This window comes from Rousettus aegyptiacus, unplaced genomic scaffold (genome assembly GCF_014176215.1).
Source record: "Rousettus aegyptiacus isolate mRouAeg1 unplaced genomic scaffold, mRouAeg1.p scaffold_m13_p_11, whole genome shotgun sequence".
Lineage (NCBI taxonomy): Eukaryota > Metazoa > Chordata > Mammalia > Chiroptera > Pteropodidae > Rousettus > Rousettus aegyptiacus.
The window spans coordinates 37,492,894-37,505,208 of record NW_023416286.1 but is presented as its reverse complement, the minus strand read 5'-3'; the positions used below and the strand labels follow the sequence as shown (position 1 = coordinate 37,505,208).

Here is a 12,315-nt window from a genome sequence, read left to right as displayed (position 1 = left end):
GTGGAGCAAGTCAGACAGAAAAAAATAAATGACATATGACTTCACTTATGTGTGGAATCTAAAAAACAAAATAATTGAACAAATATAACAGAAAAATCCATAGATACAGAGGACAAACTGATGGTTGCCAGGTAACCATCAGTTTGGGGCTGGGGGAGGGAGGAGTTGAAGGAATTAAGAAGTACAAATTGGTAGTGACAAAAGTCATGAGAATGTAAAGTAGCATAAGTAATGTAGTCAATAATATTGTAATAACTATGTATGGTGTCAGATGTGTACTAGATTTTGGGGGGTAATCAGTTCTTCAGTTATACAAATGTGTAATCACTATGTTGTACACTTGAAACTAATATAATACTGTATGTCAACTGCAATTGAAAAATAAAAAAATATTTAAAAAACAATAAAGTCTATTAGCCAGAAAAGCAAATCCTATTATTCTATGACTTTGATCCTTTCAAAGAATAATTTTTATCTCATTAATGATGAGAATTCTTGAGTGTATAAATTGCTATAAATTTTTGACATCTTTAATTTTCTTATCATCTGTCCCAAGATCTAAGTAAACTCAGAAAACTGTTAGATTTGTTCACAAGTCTACTGAAAAGGAATTTTGAGACACACAACAGCTTTTCTATATTAAGGGGTTTTTTTGTTTTTTTTTTTTTTATGCTCTTGGACTAACAAATGAACAAATTTCCCCAAAATTAAGAGTTTCCTAGACGATATATTTTCAATCTATTACTTGCTTTGAAGGCTCTCCTTGATGTAAATCAAACTTCAAGAACGGTTATAGGAAACACAATGAATAAGAGAATCATAACTTACTCTTTTTATTAATGGTAAAATGGATCTATATCCTCATGTGACTTATACTAAATTGAAGCAGCCTTAGCTCTTAATAAAAGTCTTCAAAAACCCCAACCTTCATTTTATTTCACATTTCTAGTCAAGGGGCAGCAGTTTTGAATATATACCTGCAGATTCTTATGATGAAACATAACGTTAATATGAAATAATCAAAACAACTATTTAGGGAAAGCCAGTTATCACTTTTGATATTTAGCAATAAAAACTCTGAAGAAATTAAACAATATCTAACAAATCTCCATTTTAGTTGCTCATCTTCCTAAGCATAAACCCCCAAAACTGAGAATATTGATAATTTTTAGAACAAAAAATGTAAAGATGACTTTAGCAAAAATTTCCGCATAGAACAAACTCCACCACTTTCACACACTGGGAAGGAAAAGGGTAACAACAGACCAGTAACTAAGTCTCCCTACTGGGGATTGAGGAATGAATGACCTCAACCACGGGTCCCTTAAACATGCTAATGACCCCAAAGTAGGTGGTAGCCTTGCAAACCAATCAATGGCATTAATAACAGAAAAATACCGAAGAGTACCTGATAGTCAAGTAAGCTGTGTAATTATGAGAATTGAACAGAAGATCCAAAACCAAAACAACATCCTTTGTGCAATTTTTTTTGCATACATTGCTCAAACTATTGTTACTCCAAAACCATAACATGTCCTAATGTAGAAGAAAAGAACATTTTGGAATTTGTCTTAATAGTTTCCTCAAAAAAAAAAATAGAATATTCCATGTGTACTTGGTGCTTGCTTGTAGTTTTTGAATCATTAGCAGTTTGGTGTTGGGTAAGATCTATGATTTGCTGAATCAGAACTGATAACGCAAGTCTTGGTGATAGTATCTATATTACATATAATAAGATAAAACATGTAAAATATATGTGTTTTATTCACTATAAAGCATTTTTCCAAATGTTAGTAGTTATTAATAAGTTTATATTCGTCACAAATGAAAATCCTTGACAAGAGAGTCAAAACTTGGTCTCAAAGTATATATACATATGTGGTCTGTACTTAATCTAAAATATATTTTATAAAGCTGGAAAACAAGTTTTTGCTGTACGTAGCATAGACCACTTGCAAAATTGCCAGAAAAATGAGGTTTCTTCAAATAATACACAATTTTATAAAAACAATATAATATCTTGGAATTTCATAAGTAACTCATTCGTGCTGCCGAAACAAACTTCAGTAACTCTTCCCGGCAGCCACCTACAATGCTAAAATCATCTTAATTTGAAATGTCTAATATTTAGTTGTAAATACACTTTTTCAAATATAAAATTCTGTCTAGATGCTTCCAGGCAAAGAATTTGAAAATAAACTTGTTTACAAACCTAATATCTTTGTCAAATTTATTTAGTCTTGGGACAGATAAAAAGCATAGAGAAAATTAAAGGTGCAGAATAATTTACAGTAGGGAAATTCTTAAACATAGGATTTTAATCATTGATCAGATAAAGGTTAGTCTCGAAAGGGATCCAAGTTACTGAATAATAGGATTTTTTAAATTTATATATTTAGCTATTTTGTTGTTCAATACAACTTTGACACTTCTTTTTCTAAAATCAAGTCTTCTATCATTTCATAATGCTTCACATTATAAGATTAAGGGATTTTAAATTCCTCTTTGAAATAAATAATGTATTTTGATGTGCTCTGGGCTTTCCTGGAATCTTGCCTATTTATCTACCACTAACTGCCACTTTTAAAAAGACTGTCTTTAAACAACATACGCCTGGCATTTTTGTTGTTTATTTTTCTGTTTTTTGTTTTGACTAGCTCAATTGGAACATGTCTGCCTTTCAATAGGGAAATTCATTTCATTTACAGTTAGTGTAAAAACCTGAGTTTTTCCTTTCATCTTACTTTGATTAGTATTTACATTACTTTCTTCAGTTTCTCCTTACTCTTTTTTAATTTTTTCCTGAGTGAAATTATTATTCACACGTTTTTCCCATTATCAATCGTTAAAATTTCACTTTTTTCCATCTTATTATGACACTATCTTAGCAAAATAATAAAACTAAATCCCTCCCTCACTGAGAGGCTACATTTGTACCGTCGCTTTACCCAGCAAGGCAAAATTCTTAGAATGCTTTCACTTCCCCACCCTTCTAACTACTGTTTTACGCTGATGTGGTTTTTGTTACAGCCAGCAGGTTCTTAGTATTGCTGTTTTATTTCAAGAATCTTTACTGTTTTCTACACATTTATGTTATAAATTTCACCATCCATTTTAATATAAATGTATGTATAAATTTAAATATATATGTAAATGTGCATATTGCTTCTCTTCATCTTACCCTATTATGAATATCTCTTCTGACTCAATTGTTTATTTAGCAGCCTTTTTCTGATTATTTTCTTCAGGTAAAATATGTAGATAATAAACTCTAATAACCCCCTACATGTGCAAAAAAAAATTTTCTTAATGGGAGAACGATGTGTTGGCCGAATATAACAGTCTCTCAGTAGTTTGTAGATCTTCTCTTACTGTCTGTTCTTTTCCTTCTAATGTTGCAAGTGAAAAGTCCATTGTTTTTCTGATATTTTTTCAATTGTAAGTAATCTTTTCCCATCTGAGAGCTTGAATGACTTTCAAGGACTTATATTTTAAAGATCCTACTACGTGTACACTCTTATGAGTCCTTGGTTCCAAGTCTTATCTTAAGTTCAGAAAAATTTCTCCTTGCTATTGGCTGAATCATATCCCTCCCCCCAAAAAAGATATGTTGGAGTTTCTAACCCCCCCGTACCTCAGACTGTGACTTTATTTGGAGACAGTGTCTTTACAGAGGTGATCAAATTTAAATGAAATTATCAGAGTGGTCTCTAATCAAAATAAATAGTGTCCCTATAAAAAGGGATAAATTTGGACACAGAGAGAGATGTGCACAAAGGGAAGACAATGCAGAAAAATACACAGAGAAAATAATCATCTACAAGACACAGAGAGAAGAAATGAAAGAGATCCTTCCCTTACAGCCCTTAGGAAGAACCAACTCTGCCAATAACTCCAGAACTGTGAGACAATAAACTTCTTAAGTCATCCAGTTTGTGGTACTTAATTATGGCAACTGTAGCAAATTAATATACTCCTATTACAAGCTTAGTTATTATTTGCCATATCTATTCCTTTTTTTTTCCTTCTACAGCATTTACTCACATGCTAGTGAATTTCTTGCCTGAATTTCTTCTACTCTCTTTTTTCCTTCCTAACTACCACGTCTTTAATTTTGTTCTGTATTTTAAGATACTTCTTCCGCTTGATTTGCAAGATGCTAATTTCACCCTGAACAGTGATAGTCCTCTTTCAGTTTGTCTACTGAATTTTTATAATGTTTATATCTTGTTAGTTCTAGACAGTTTCTTTGTTCTCTAGTTGAGCCTCCCTAAATGTGCTTACTATTTCTTTCTTTTGTAAAAATTATAATCTATTTCGAAGATCATTTCAATAGGAGTTTTCTATTCTGGGAGTTCTACTGTTTTTTCCATTGAATCTGAATTCCTTAGATGGACTGTTATGTTACTGATTTGTATAACTATTTACCATCAGCAGTCATCAGCTCTTAGTGTCCCTCAGGAAGCTGCGAACAGGGACCCAAGAGACTATAAATTTTCTACTAAAGCTTCAGGAGGCAATTTCTCTCATCACAGACCCCCACAGCTGTGATCTCTGTTACCTCTACCAGAACACTGAGTCCATCAGTAGAACTCCTATGAAAGTCCTGTAAGCCAGGAAATATCAACCAGGCTTCCTACGACACATTAGTTGTTTAGTTCATTCAACAAACATCAATTTAATTTTCAGTCATATTTGTTCCGCCACAATAATTTTTTGAGTATTTTACTTAGGAAATTTTGTTTTAATTCCTTTCCTATCCTCCAATTTTCCTTTTCCAATCATTTTCAGTTATTTTATTAACATATTTTCTGTTGAAGCCATTGATAGCATTTATAGAAACTTTAAGTTCTTTTTTATTTAGAAATTGCTTTTTATCAAGGATCAGCTATTCAACATAGTGAGCTTAATATCTATTGATTTTCTTCAAATACATGATGATTCTCGATTGCCCACTTCACCTATAAATGAAGGTCTTGACAACAGTTTCAAGTTCAGGGTACATGCCAAAAGTAAATATATTTTTAAGGCACAATGGGAAGGGCAACAGAGAATGTGAATATAAAATTCTGTAAAACTTTTATTATATCTTCTTTATAAAATTAAAAATTTTCAACTTTAAATAAGAAGCTTTAAATTGTTTAGATGAACATAATTTCTGTCTACTAGGTTTTATGCTTTAAAAAGCTACACACAACTCCTGATTAAGACCTTTCAACAACAGTTTCTTAATATTCTGTATGGCAATCAACACAAAGAAGCTTTGTTAGCACAAGTGGTAGCAAATTGCTTTGCTCCAATACACTGAAAACTTTTCCATGATTAACCAGCGTTCCAACAATTCAATCTCTTTAAATTCAAGGATGCTAAAATTCTTTAAATCTAATAGCTTCTCCTTTTCTTCTACTGAGAAATATGTTAATTCCTTCTGATGATGTAAATAAGTTTTGAATACAAATGAATTTTTTTATATCAAGTATTTCAATACAATGCTAAAGCTCTGTCTCAGGCACACAACTGGCACTGCAGAATTATTAATTCTTCTTTAGGATTCAAATAACATCAATTAAACATCACTTCTAAAACTATTTTAGCTTCACTCTCCCAAAGCTGAAATTTTACTCTCAATCCATAAAGTCTGTTAATACACATTAATATATTTTCCACATGATCATTGCAATTAAGTTAATTCAAGTACTCAAAATGTCAGTTAAGGATATCATTTTTTGAAGCAATAACTTCAACAAATTTGCAAAGTAAGAATCATTCATGTAGGATAATTTGAAATTTTCCTGTTAGTTTATAAATTATCCTTTGGACTATCAACACATTTTAAGAATGAAATAGCTAATCACATTTCTTCACTTAAAACTGAAAAGAGGTACTGTAGCAGCTCAGATTTCATAACGTTTACCAGTTTTATGATATCATTTAATGTGAAATTCAAAACTATAGGCAAATTTTAATATACAAGAGCTTCACTGTGAATTAGACAACATATCAGTTTTTTTTAAAATATTGAACTTAATGTTAAGCCTTTATACCTTGTTAATGCCAGTCCCAAACTTCCAGTTTCCATACCTTGTATTTTTAAATATTCACTTTTTTTACTTTGACTATTTCATCCTCAGTTATTATGAAACTTCTCTGCTAAGCAAATAATATCTTTCCAGGTGTTTTTCTTCAAGAATTCTACACCGCCTCCTAACTGAGGGCCATCGCCAACATTTATGGATTCATATGTGCAATGAACACCATTTTCATTAGATAACCTGATGGATTAGTGTTGTCTTTATGTCTTGGACAAATCTTCAACATATCTTCTAATAGAATAATTGAAAATGACAACTTCTCCTTTTCCTTTAAAAACAATGATCCCAAACATAGTGTTGCATACAGGCAAAAACAAAAAGCAGTAAGGTATCTGAGCTTTATTATTTATGAAATCCTATAACTAGCTTCTTGAGCTCAATCTGATTATTACTTTTACCAGTCTCTTAAAAGAACTTTGTATTTATTTTGTGTTCGAAGATGCTTTCAAAAGTTCAAATCTTTTGTTTAGTAAAAGATATGTTTTATGAAAAGGTAGCAGAGTATTTTGTTTGACATCCTTACTTCATTTGATTAAAGCTGAAAAGTGAAGAATTACGGGAATATTAAACTTAATTCTCAGATAATTTTTTATTGCCTACTTATTAAATATTTACTATTATGTTTAATGGGTGAATGAGATGACTTTCCAACTTCAATCAACATATTAGATAGTAAGTGAAAAGGTAAATATTTGTAGAAATTAAATCTATTTGAATATAAAGTACCTAAAATATTGTAGGTCTTTAATTCACTGGGAAATTTTTTTGGTTAATTTTTAGTTTAACAAATTCTATACAAAAAATGTTTTAAATTAAAGAGACTAAACAAAACCTGAGTGCACTGCAATATTTATTTTCATTTAGTTTAATGTTAAAATTTTTAAGTAAATAAAGTATACTTCTGGGTAATCAAAATTATTTTATATGAATTTTTGAAGCCATATAAAAGTATTTTATATGAATTTCTGAAAGGACTATATTTTCCTTATTAAATTAACTAAATTGTATATATTCAATTATTAATTATTTTTAGATATAAGCACTAGGTCTTTAAATTCTAAAATCAAACATATTATGAATCCATCAAAATCAGGGTTTGACAAACTGTGACATCGAAAGCCCATAATAAGTAATTAAATATTAAACAACAAGCAAGAAGACTAAAATTGTTTTCTATTAGAGAATACTAAATATCATACAATAACAATTAGCTTACAATCATGCTCTTTTCTATGTTAGCAGTAAAATTGTGAAAATTAAGGCAAAAGAAATTAGAGAATTTTATTAAACACATAAATTTCTTGATGATTAAATAATGTACACACACAATTGAAGTAATAATTAGAAAATTATTTAACAGGAAAGTCAAGGGGAAGTACTACATAATATAGCCACAACATAACTCTTTTGACCATGTTTACTATGTACTGCCATACATGTTACTGAACTCAAGTAGTTTATAAAGGATCTACATAAAAAATGTTTGAATATAATTTTGCCTATTATAAATGTTTGAGTATTTATTTTACTAAATGCTTTTATATGTTTAAAAGCTATAAAAAATATGCAACCATCAAAATCTTGCATTACCTAAAACTCATATCACTATGCTGCTGCACAAATTGGAAGCTACTAACTTTACTCCAGATAACTCTTGCCAATAGTCAGAGTGGGCCCAGTGTTGCCAGAACTCCCAATTTTTCAAAAGACAAAGAACTTCTATTTGATATCAATTTCCAAGACCCCTCTGCAAGCCAAAATTTAGCCTCTATGCCTCTCAACTTTTAACCTCTGATATAGACAGATCAATACTACCAGCTGGTGTGGATATCCCTAAAGAATTTTTAAGTCAATACCTCTTCACATATCATTCTTTCAGTGAAATACTTGGGTACATTTTTGTAGGTACACTATGGAATGAGTGGTGAAGAAAGAAAATATGCTAACAAATGGCATTTACTTCAAGAGACATACACAGGAACAGGGTTTTGGGCCAAGCCACCTACTGAAGCAGGGGAATAGAAAGTGAATTATCCCAAGAATGGAGTATATCTCCTTTCCCCCACCCACACTTCTGATTCTACTATATCAACTCATACTAGCATGAAGCATTACTACACTCAATGGCTTCAAGAATCAAGCTAAGAGCACTTATGTAACTATGTAAATCTTCACTTCTTTAAAATGACTTTTTCTCTTCTCTATCGCCTTGATTTACTCACTTGCTTCTTTTCTTTCCTTATCCTTCCACCTTTGCAAAACCACTCCCTTAATCATTAAGCCCTCAGGACATCAGATTCCGTTCAGTATCAAAAAGTTCGAGGTCTACTGAAAACAGAAACAAAGTTTTGGTCAAACTAAAAATAATATATTGACCTCATTTGTGTTTCAACTCCAGACCTATGGAGGTAGAAGGACTGTACCAGCATCTCCTCGAAACCAGACAGAATGACACTATGATTGGGACCTGATATGATGATCAACTGCCTCCTACCCAAGCCCTAACCCAATCAGTGGAGCCCATGACCCCAACTCCATTAGTTACCATGACTAATGATCTTTCTTCTATATAATGTATCTCCTAGAGCCATCGGGGAGCCAGGTCTTTGAGGGTTAGCTCACCTGTGTCTCCAGGCTTGGCACCATTTCCTTAAATAAACCTTTACATTTTTACTGCAAATCCCTGTTCATATCTTGTTTGGCTTTGATGTGCACAGGCAAATGAACCCCATTTTTATTTCAGTTAACACATACTCAGCAAATTATTTTTTCCCCATGCTGCAGAATTGTGATTGAAAACTGTGAACCCAGACTATGGCACTGGCCCAGTTCTTCCAGTCCATCAACTATCAGTATCAACTATATGCTTTAACAGTCAAATTATTAAAATAACTGGTTTGATTGTGTAGTACAAAAATTAGTATAACTAACCAGAGCCTAGGCTAAATGGAAGATAAGCCATCTTCCTCATGAAGCCAGGCCAAAGAAATTTTTTGTGCAATATCAAGATTTCCTTCAAAATACTTCTCTAGTTTTTATACCATTTTATCTACAGTTTCATTTTTAAGAATCTTACAAAAATTACCAGCATTTCTCAGAAACATTCATATATAAGGACAGTCATCCATGTTATATATTATACTATTTAAAATATACATTACATATTGTAATGTATAATATTTGTAACAAAAAGTTGAAAACAGACTACATATCTAACAATGGAAAAATAGTTATATAATAAATTGCTCCATAAAACAGAATTCTATGTACTTACTGAAAACATGTTCTTATAATTTATCAAGTAAAAAAAAGCAAGTTAGACTAATTTTATAAAATAAATATGTGTATTTGTGTACATACATATGTAGATATTATATATACACATTATATATATTTTTAAAGGTCTAGGACAATGTGTAACAAAATATTACCAGTTATCTCACAACTGCAGTTTTTAATTTTCTTCTTTACACTTTTCTATATGTTCTAAATTTTCTATGAGAACATGTGTTTTAGTAATGTGGGAGAAGTATGCCAATAAAAGAGAGAAAGATTTTTTTTAAAAACGAACAATTAAGGTAACATTTTTTTCAAAACTATAGAACAAGACTTAGCAAACTTTTTCTCTAAAAGGTCAGATAATAAATATTCTAGGCTTCATGGGCAAATTGTCTCTGTCGCTACTACTCAAGTCTGCCATTGTAGCACAAAAGCCATCATCAATACTTAACAACAAAAAAAATACTTAAACGAATAAGCATGGCTATGTTCCAATAAAACTTTATTTAGCAAAATCTGAATTTATACAGATTTCACACAATATTCTTCTTCAATTTTTTTTCACTCACTTAAAAATCTAAAAACCATTTAGTTCATGGTCAGTACAAAAACAAGCAGCAAGTTAAATGTGCTCCATTGGCCCAGTTTGCGACTTGCTACTAGAGAACATAGACAAAATGCTCTAACACTGGCAAACATCCAATGCTGCTGGTATTATCAACCCACTACAGTTATTTTTTAATCACCATTAATACAGTCATAAAATACCTAATAAGAATGCAACTTCCTGGTAAAGGCTTTTTGAAAAATTAATTACAAAATTGACCTATGATAGCTAAATTAGTGGGCTTACTATAGGGTTAGTAATATTAGCCAATTAAATGTGAAGAAATTATCTGCCCAAATTATGACTTATGTTTTGAAAGAAATTCATCTTAAGTGATTTTATTTGACAGCAATTAGCTAATAGGACAAGCTGTCTAGCGCAGCCACTACTAGATCATGTCAATAAAAATCACACCAATAAGATTTAAGTAAGAACAATTTAGAAAAATTAAGAGCAATCACATTCTGAATTAGCTAAGAAAGGATAGCTTTTTAATCACCTAGATTTTTAAACCATACTCTACTTCACTTTGGCAGAGACTGAAAATTCATCTCAAGAGTACATTTTTCCACTTAGAATGCTGTTATCTTCTAGGAAGTAGACAGACTTAACAGGAGTCTCAGAAGGAAATTGGGTTTCAATGGATTAACCAGAGATTTCTGGTTCCTAAAACCTCTAAGTTTAGGAAATAAATACCTACTGTTACCACAGTAACTGACTTGCCTAATTGCTTGAGGGCTGAACTGAATAAAATATCCCAACCTTTTTGAAAAGCATTAAAAAAATAATAATAAATAAACCCTACCACACTGTTAAGTTAAATGGCATACACAGATGACAATTTCAAGTCCAGGAAAAATTTACCAGTAAGTAGTGCAATGTTTAACTCTGCTAGGTAATTATATTGTTTAATATGTATGAATTTTCACTTACAACCGAAAACAGTTCAGTTCTATTTTGTTCAAAATATGTAACAGCTAATATGATGAAACTGCTCTATAAAATCTGATTATTTAATTAAAAATGCAAGAATGTTTAGAATTGCTCTGAAATTTGCTAGCAAAATGTCATAAAAGAGCAATCATGGTATATAAGCTATCATTTTGGACATTTATGCAAATTTTACGAGTACCCATGAAGTTTCGAAATGTTTCTCTGAGGAAGAAAGCTATATCACCATCGCTGTGCACAAAGAACACCTAATAACAAAGGCTACCTGATAGTGTGAAAGTTACCAGACAGCTCTAATATTAAAAATTACACTATGAAGAAGCAGGGAAGTAGAGTGGAAAGAAATCTGGACTTGGAGTCAGAAAACCTAGCCTCCAATGTTGCCTTGTGCCAAGAAAAATTATCCAAAACTTAGAAATAAGACGAAAAGACAGTATGTTCTGTCAATGTCTTATAAGAGCACTTACCCACCCAAGCATTACTTCATTAGGAAACATACCTTTATTTGACTCATTACTTACTATTTATTAAAGACTCAGACTCTATGAAGTTACATGTTAATGTGTAAATTTTTATCTAGTAAAGATGCAACTGAATTCTATTCAGTAAAAATATAATCTTAATGGCTATGGTTTTTATTGCCCTATAGGACAGCTTTGCAACTAATCTAGCAACGTTATTCCAAAATTCTTTGTGTATATGTGATAGTCAATTTTCTATGTCAACTTGACTGGCTAAGAGTTACCAGCCCAAAGCCGGTAAAACATTATTTTGTGGTAAGTCTGGGAGAGTGCTTTCAGAGGTTAGCATTTGAATAGGCATACTGAGCAAAGAAAAGTGCCCTCACCAATGAGGGTAGGTATCATCCAATTTGTTGAACAAAAAGGCCTTTTTGCTCTCTGCTTAAGCTGGGACATCCATTTTTTCCTGCCCTCACACATCAGCACACCTGGTTCTTGGGTTTTTGGACTGGAACCACTTATTTTCCTGGGCCTCCAGTTGCTGATGCCAGATCATGGAACTTCTCAGCCTCCATAACTGCATGAGCCAATCCATCCCTTATAATAAATTTTTTTCTCTATATCTATGTATATCCTATTGGTTCTGTTTTTCTGAATAACCCTAATACACGCTATAATCTTCGTTTCTCTTTGAACCAATTTTATCTCCTTTGCTCCCCTCTTCAGTGAACTGAATAAATGAAGTATGTGTTCATTTGGTATTTGTATGAGAATCAGTCTTTAATTTTTTGGAAATTTATTCTTTGACATTTGGCCACTTAGTAACCACGTGACTTTGAACAAGTCACTTTACTGTGCTAAGTTTTCATTTCCACATCTGTAAAATGGGATTAAATTCTAATTATATTACTTGCCTTATTATATA

At 31.6% G+C, this 12,315-nt stretch overlaps 1 protein-coding gene across 7 annotated transcripts in view; it reads right to left on the bottom strand.

Moving 5' to 3' along the window:
* Positions 1–12,315, bottom strand: part of WRN (WRN RecQ like helicase) — a 109,802-nt gene that overhangs the window by 86,762 nt on the left and 10,725 nt on the right. The window lies entirely within an intron of this gene.